The sequence below is a fragment of the Capsicum annuum genome, chromosome 7 (genome assembly GCF_002878395.1).
Source record: "Capsicum annuum cultivar UCD-10X-F1 chromosome 7, UCD10Xv1.1, whole genome shotgun sequence".
NCBI lineage: Eukaryota > Viridiplantae > Streptophyta > Magnoliopsida > Solanales > Solanaceae > Capsicum > Capsicum annuum.
Window position 1 is genome coordinate 134,105,426 of NC_061117.1, and position 8,264 is coordinate 134,113,689.

Here is an 8,264-nt window from a genome sequence, read left to right on the forward strand (position 1 = left end):
ATTTATGCACCTACACTAAGAAAAGGGAAGAACATAGTCAAATTGAGGTAGTTCATATTTGAGAGAGTTCTGACTGAACATCAAAGTGTATCTAGTATGAAGAATCAGATTGAAGAACCTGTTCTATAGGAATATCCTTTACCGTTCTTGAGTATAATTTTGAGTATTGTTTAATCGAGTTGCAATTTTCATATTTTCTTAGTGCCATGTGTTAAACTAGTTTAGGAGTTTAGTCTTCAAGTTGGAGTAACTCGAAGACTTGGGAACACAAATCTAGGAATTAGAGTTAGTTCTTAGAGTTGCAAGAATTTTGTAATCTGTATTTCAAGTCAGTGAACTTGAAAGGAGATTCAATAGTCTGAGAGATTGTTGAATATTAGGGGTTAAGTCCTTAGGTTATAGGGTTTTGTAATCTTACATTTGACGCTCATTGTTTTAGTGGACTTGAGGTAAAATTCTGTAGAGGTACATATTGTATCTTTTCCACCTTTGTGAGTCGTGTGATTTCCACGTAAATAAATCTTGTGTTGCGTTTTTTTTCTTCACTGCTTTAGTTACTTGTGAAAGGAATACGTTAGGGAACCTACTCCATCACATAGACAAAAATCGAGCATAACTCACGTGATTTATTAGGATGAGCAGACTTATCATTAGGATAACAGTACCACGAAGTTATCGTCTCGTCTTCCCTGTATTATGCATTTTTTTAATTACATATGGGGTATACAAAATAACGAGAATTGAATTTATACATATTGTGTGAGGGACTCGTATGTGTCAGTTTCATCTGAAGGTTCACCTTTGTCATTTCTAATGTGATTTAACCATGTCATGACCCAAAATCTCATAGATTGTGCTGAAACCTGCCCCACCCATCTGCGATATAAGCCTGAGCCAACCATTTGAATAAATCTATTAAAGGTAAAGGCAAGAGAACCCATACACCAAAGAACTATCAATGATAATATTAAACATGATCTTACATCAGCAGTAGACAAAAGGAAATAAATAGAAATTCAAAACACCTCAAGACTCAAGTGTTATGCATATACTGTATACAAGAGCGACTCAAAATCTGACTAGTATAAAGTAAATAAAGCAACATTGTCTACAAAAGGTAAAATAAATAAAATGTAAAGGAATGAAGCTGGGGTGGTCTCTGAAGGTAGAAACACATTACAACGTTGAAAATGTTTCTCAAACTAGGATTTGCATCAAAAGGATGTAAAAAAGTAGGAGTGAGTTGAATCCACCGGTACTCAATAGGCATCATAAGCTGACTGATCTTAAGAAAAAAACTATATCAAATAAAACATAATAAAATAACCCAATAAGTAGAAAAGTCCAAGCAGTTCGATATCAATTAATATTATAGTCAATCTCAATTTCAACAATAGCTCAAAGGTAATGAATTCAATGTAATGAAATGGGATGATATGCAATGGCCAATGTCTATCGATGACATGACCTGAATCAGGCCCTGGGATTAGTATCCGTGTTTGGTTATCTATTTATATTAGAATACTTTTATGTATATCTTGTGTTCGTTGGTTTTTGGCCTAGTTGGGCATTTCTTATCTAATTAACCCCCTAGTCATGTCAAGCATCTCAAGTCCAACTAAGACCGAAGACCACCCCCAATACCCAACCATAACAACCCTGCACCCTATGTCAGATAAATTCCAAACATATAACAAGATAAATCAATAATAATTCAAAGACATTAAATAAAGTCTATATTAGTAATCCAACAACCTCAATCAAAGATCCGACCGGTGCCAACCCCAATGTCAATACCAATACCAAGGTTGCAACCAATACCGATACCGCCTATGCCCATAGTAGTCTGACAAAGCCTCTATCCAGAATCAATAACATCCGGTCGGGACATGCCTCCGACCTTAGCCAAAATCAAACTAAGGAAATAACAAAATTAAAAGAAGTCCATAGCATGAAATAGAGCCTTTTGGAGTATGGAAGCTCACCACTTCAGTCTGACTCAAAGATGTCCCCGAATCCAAGTCACTGAGAAGGAGGAATAGTCGTATAGCTGGTTACTACATCACGTAGGAATACAACACCCAAAGACGGTTAGAGGAGTGAACTCTAGCATGTACTCAGGGATAAAGATAAAATAATGCCATCATTCAAAACCAAGTCAAATAACAATATGCAATCACATGTACACACATATATTGTGCTGGGAAAGGGAACCGGGTTTAGCATGCATTTAAAACCTTAACCTAGCCTATGTAGCTTTGCCATCCTAAAACCACCCACGGGCTATATGGGTTCAGCTGCCCCTACTGAAAGGGCCCCGGTGTGTGTTAGCCGTACGAACCAGAGAATAAAACCTGAGATGACTAGTACAACTCCCAAAATATAAGTGTGACATCATGCACACGGTCACCAAGACCAAACCTCACATCGGCAAACATGAGTTTCTAGTATTGGTTCCCTCGGGACCTCCACCTTCCATGACTTTGCTAACACAATCCCCTTTAAGCCCATATTAAAATCAATTACACATTCCAACCATTTAACAAGGAGTCTTTTTAATTACGCATTAACCATTGGTATCGTCATACCAAAATTAGAGCTTGCAAGTCTATCTATTTATGCCATACCAAAATCATTAAACCAATTTTACTCCAAAGTTTCCAATTAAGCCAAAACCATGCCCATCAAGGCCTTTCCAAACCATTTAAAACCAACCAAATCAATTTAAGTTCCATTACCTTTTTATGCAATGCAAAGATTTCAAGAATAGTCAAACTATGTGACAAAATCATTCTCATTGGCATTTTAACAAACAAGTTGAGGGCACATAAGTTTCTAAACCATAACCAAGTAATTTGGGGGAAACCATAATATCCCTAAATCCATTTACCATGACCATGTATTCCACAATGTCAAAATCATATTAAAAATATGAAAGAAACATCATTAAACCATCAGGAACATTGTTCAATCATGAACATCCAAAACCCCCAACCATTAAGTCAAAACCATAACAATAGTATGAAAACCAAACATTAAACACATGCTCTTTGTAAAATAACAATGAGAGAGGAGTAACATGCCTTAGACACCAAAGAAGATGGAGAGAATCACTCTTGAAGGTCCCTAATTGATTGTCTTGAAGAAACCCTAGCCTTTTGCTTGAGAGAGAGTTCGAGAAAGATTTTAAGAGTGTTTGATTGAGAATAATGGTTTAATAAAGTCCCAAAAGGTGTTTTATGTCATGATATCAAAGGGAGTTACAAGGGGGAAATGTCCATAATGCCCCAAACTTAAAACTGTAAAAATATCGCAGGTGGTTACGAGTCGACCCCTTGACTCGTGACCACAACATAGGACTCGTATCATGGAGTCGTCATCAAGTCAGTGAGTTGGACACCCATACACTGTCCACCATACGACTCCCTGATCCCCACCAGTGACCAGACCATACGACTCGTATGGTCCAGTCATACCCAAGATAAAATCCAAAGAGATTGACACTGGACAATATATGATTCAACTATATGACTCGTACACTATCCTCACGGATCTTAGTGATACAATCGTACTTAAAACAAGTCAAGTCACGAAGTTACTGATTTGATTAGGGGATCGACCATATGAACTGTCACCACCACTAACGACTCATACCACCAAACCGTATCCATAATAGAAAACCAAACAGCACTCATTGTATACCTTATGAGTTGGGTCACCTAAGCTGTACCCTCATTATACTACTCGTATGATAAGTCGTTACAAGGACAGTGAGCTCAAAGCTCAGGAAATTTTCAAGGACCAAAACCCAGTGTGTTTCAACTGATATACACCCTCTTTCATTTTCACTGAATGATAAGACCCATGGGGAATTTGTGAAAGCCATATATCCAATTAACTTCCACCAATATATCAATTTCTTAGACTCAAATTTAGATTAAAATTATTTTTTCTTTTTCAAATATCATTTCTCTCAAATTATTTATTTTCATAAATGATGTAAAGAATGAATACACATGAAAATGAATAAAAAATGAAATTAGATGCGACATACATATCCAAAATCTCAGAATGAGAATTAATCCATGGACACAGGCTACGAGCCCTAATATCAAGCTAGGAACCCAAGTTTCATTTCAAAAAGGAAATATAAGCCCCACATCAGGCCTCTAAATGATAATTCACCTTATTTAGAGTTCAACTCTTAAAAATTTCCCAATTCACAACATGCTTTAGATGATAAGTCCCCACTCAAGCAAACTTTCAAAGAAGTTAAGTCATAACCTATTTTAAAGTTGAACTGTAAGTCTCTAACAATCACAACTGGCTTCCCCTTTCAAGTGGCCTTAGGATGCTCCAATCTATCAAAAATAGGTTTTACACGCAAACACGAGTTCTAAATATACCCATATTTCTAAGGTTCTAATCTGGGTCAAAAAGTCAATTCAAAAGTCAACCCCTAGACCCCCAAGGGTAAACAAGAATTTTATTAGAAATTCAATTTACCCATTAACTAAAGGAGTTCAAATCTAAAGTTCTATCAAAAGTGAAATTAAAATCCTGCTTGAAATCATCAAAATATCATTCTTTCACTTTACCGAGAAAATCTCAAAATTTTAAGTTGAAAAATCAAGATTTGAGGATAAAATCATGGAATAATAATTGAAAGATCTGTAAAAGTAGTATAGGAAACTTAACCATTGAAAAAAAATCTCAGATTCCTTTTTTTGTTTCTCTCTAAAATGAGATTGAAAGATTCAAAAATTGAGTTATGGGGTTTATGTTTGAAACATAGATTTTTAAATCTTTCCAATGATTTTCTTCATTATGATTGTGACTAGACCATAGAGATGCTGTCGGGGCCCAAATATTGCAAATGCAATACCCATCTTTGCAAACATAAAGAAGAAACTCAACTCGACCCGAACCCCCAAACCACATCCCTATGCAATCACGACCATTATTCCCATTGCGATTATGATGTACAAGTCAAATGCTTTTTGCGATTGTGAAAGACCTGTCAAGAACATGAAGAGAAATTTCCTCTACACTAGCAACCGGCTACAACATATTTAAGGACCAATAGTGTTCCGAATAGACCCTCCATATTAGTTTGGAACCCCGTGAGCACAATTTTGGCTATGCTACTAGACTGAATTCAATGTTACGAACTCAATGGAAATATCAAATTACCAATATAAGTCTATAGCGTTAAGTATTGAATAAAGTCAACCCTAGAATATAACTTACCAATGTATCAATCAAATGATCAAAAACACATCGAAATGCCTTGGGACCCAAACCAATAACATTACTAGTCCAAAAATGATATTTCTAAGCTAACAAAACTGATAAATTTTCATATGATGCCTAAAACATCAAATGTTGACCAAAGTCAACTTTACCATCTTCATAACCTTTTAAAATAACAACTTGCATAAAACCCAATAAAACACCTCGAGAATCATGCCACCCACTCCCACAACTTAATAAATACAATAATACTCAAAATTCATAAAAATCCAAAAATTGCTACTCTACTCCATATGTTTTCCTCTATCTCTAAAGTAGCCTCCTCAATCAGTCTATCTTTCCACTAGACCTTTATTGAATTAATGTTTTTAGACCTTAACTTCCTAGTCTATCTATCCAAAATAGCCATATGATCCTTCTTGAATATCGAATTTTTATCCAAATCAACTGAGTCCCATCAAAACAAGCAAACCATTGAAATGATATTTCTTCAATATTGACACATGAAAAACTAACTCCACAGTTGATGTGAGGCTAAAAAAACCATGTTATTTTACTATGATTCATCTCTCATTTTATTTCCTTTTTAATATCATTTTAAGCTTAAATATTATAACTCTACTTATGTTTCATGTTTTATTTATTTAGAAGCATCTTGAGGTATTTAAAGATTGAAAAAAGAGAAAAAGAGCACCAAGGAACCAAAAAAACCAAGAAAGAACTAATGTCGTAACTGATATCGCCCAAATTTAACCTTGCAATGAGGTATAAAGTGATCACTGAATCAAATATTAAACCCAGCCAAGGTTGGGATCGATCCCATACGAAAATGGCTAGGAACTTTAAGCTATCAGTTAGTTATTTCTAAAAAAAGAGGTTTTATAACAAGTAATATTTATAGATAGTAGGTAACCAAGTAGAAAAATATCAATTAATGTTGTTTTTAATCAATTAGAGATGATGAACTAGGATTGTGTTTTCCATGATTTCATAACTCAGTAAGCATGTCATACTAGTGTTCTATCCGAGTTCTTAGCATGCAAGATTGATAATTTAGTTCTATCAAAACGGATGGTTGTCTATAAAGATGACTAATCTCAATTACCTATTAGGTCTCATGATCTTTGCATATTAACACTTACCTTTGATCTCAACTTAGCTATTCTTAGATAAGATCAAACTGTTAGCTGAGGGTTGGTTTCCCTAAATCTCTATTGTTACTTCGCTTTTACCATTCTCTGCCTTTATGGTTAAGTAAGTAAAGACTTAAGGCAAGTTATAATGTTGTGCACTATTAAAAAGCAATCAAAATTAAGGGAAGAACAATACATGTAAGAACACCATTTAAGAAATCCTAAGTACATGCCTACTTTGTTAATTCATAATGGTTCTCACAACCCTAGATGCGGGATTTAGTTACTCATAATTTCAGGAATATGATAATAATTTAGAGAATAAAACATAACCATGCGCTTACAAGAAGAATAAAATCTCAAGAATCTAAACTATGATTAGTCTTCAAATATGTTCTACAACCCTCAGAAGTCATGTCCTAAATAAAATTAGAAAGAAGAGTTGGCAATGGTGATGAGTCATTGGGTCTAACGACAACTAGTTGTGTGTTACAAAGCTCGCATTTCCTTATTTCTTGTTGGGCTGGTGACACCTCAGGTGAAGACTCATCATCAGACTAGATGAGTCATTGTGTGATCTATTATCACTGGAGCAAATTTGTCAACTTTTTAGACTTCTTCTAATAATTCTTCATAATGATATGGATCCATAGTATCTTGTGATGACTTATTGCGAGAGTCGTTTCCTTTAGAGTGCATTTTTCAACTTTTAGATATTTTGGCTTTTATTTCTAAGGACGAGTCATAGTATGACTCGTTGTATCAACCAACGACTCATAGAGAGAAGTCGTACCCACTGACTTGATTTGCATATCTCTGGGACTTTAGATAATTTCTTCAGAATGAGTTATCCTATGACTCGTAGTGTTACCCACGAGCCATGCCAGGCACAGAAACCTATACTTAGTCAATTTTAGTTCTTTTTCTTTCGTTCAGTATCAAGACTCTTTCTTATACAAAATACTTAAGCAAACACATCATATTTATAAGTATAACTATGTTCTTGAATATTTTTTTTTGTTTTAAGTGTCTAAAGTGCCATGAAAACATGACATATCAACACTCTCAACTTAGAATGTTTGTATGTCCTCAGAAAAATAAAACAAACAAACCATATGAAGCTTAAATAGGAGACACCTACGGGCCCTATGACAGTCACATCATCATCTTTAGCATACAAAACAGTTTCAACCCCCTGTTATTCAGTCAAAATCAAAAACCACTGTGTACATATGTACAACTCCTTCTTATGACACAAAAAGATCAAAGATGGAATCATATTATGAACAAACAATCGATCATGTATACAAATAGCATCACCCAAACAATAGCAGCTAACAATTCAACCCATGTGTCCTTACAACAAAAAAATCCCGTACACTCATAGTATAATCATGCACATTGTAGACATGTGATTTTTGACCCTCCTAACTTTTATACTCCTTTTTAACTTTAGATATTTCTTTTTCATCATATATTATCATTTAGAGTTTTATATTATTTTTAATAGGTTTATATTTGAAAACTAAAAATTATCAAAAAAGAATCATATCTTAGGATAATATTTTATTTTTGTTAAAAAGATGAAAAATAAAAAAAATACTTTTCATTTTATCTAATCTTTTATTTATGAGAAAAATATAAGAAAAGATAAAAAATAGAAACTGAATAAATAGTGTCACTTGATAGGATTTGATTTGTCCCAAATAATATTTTATATTTTTAATTTAATTTTATCTATAAAGTTTTGATATATCACTATAAACATATGTACACAATAGTTAAACTAGACCCTCGATCCACTTCACTCATCAATCAATCACACATTCCACCTCACATCCTCACCACTATTCAAGCACTACACACACTTTCACTATA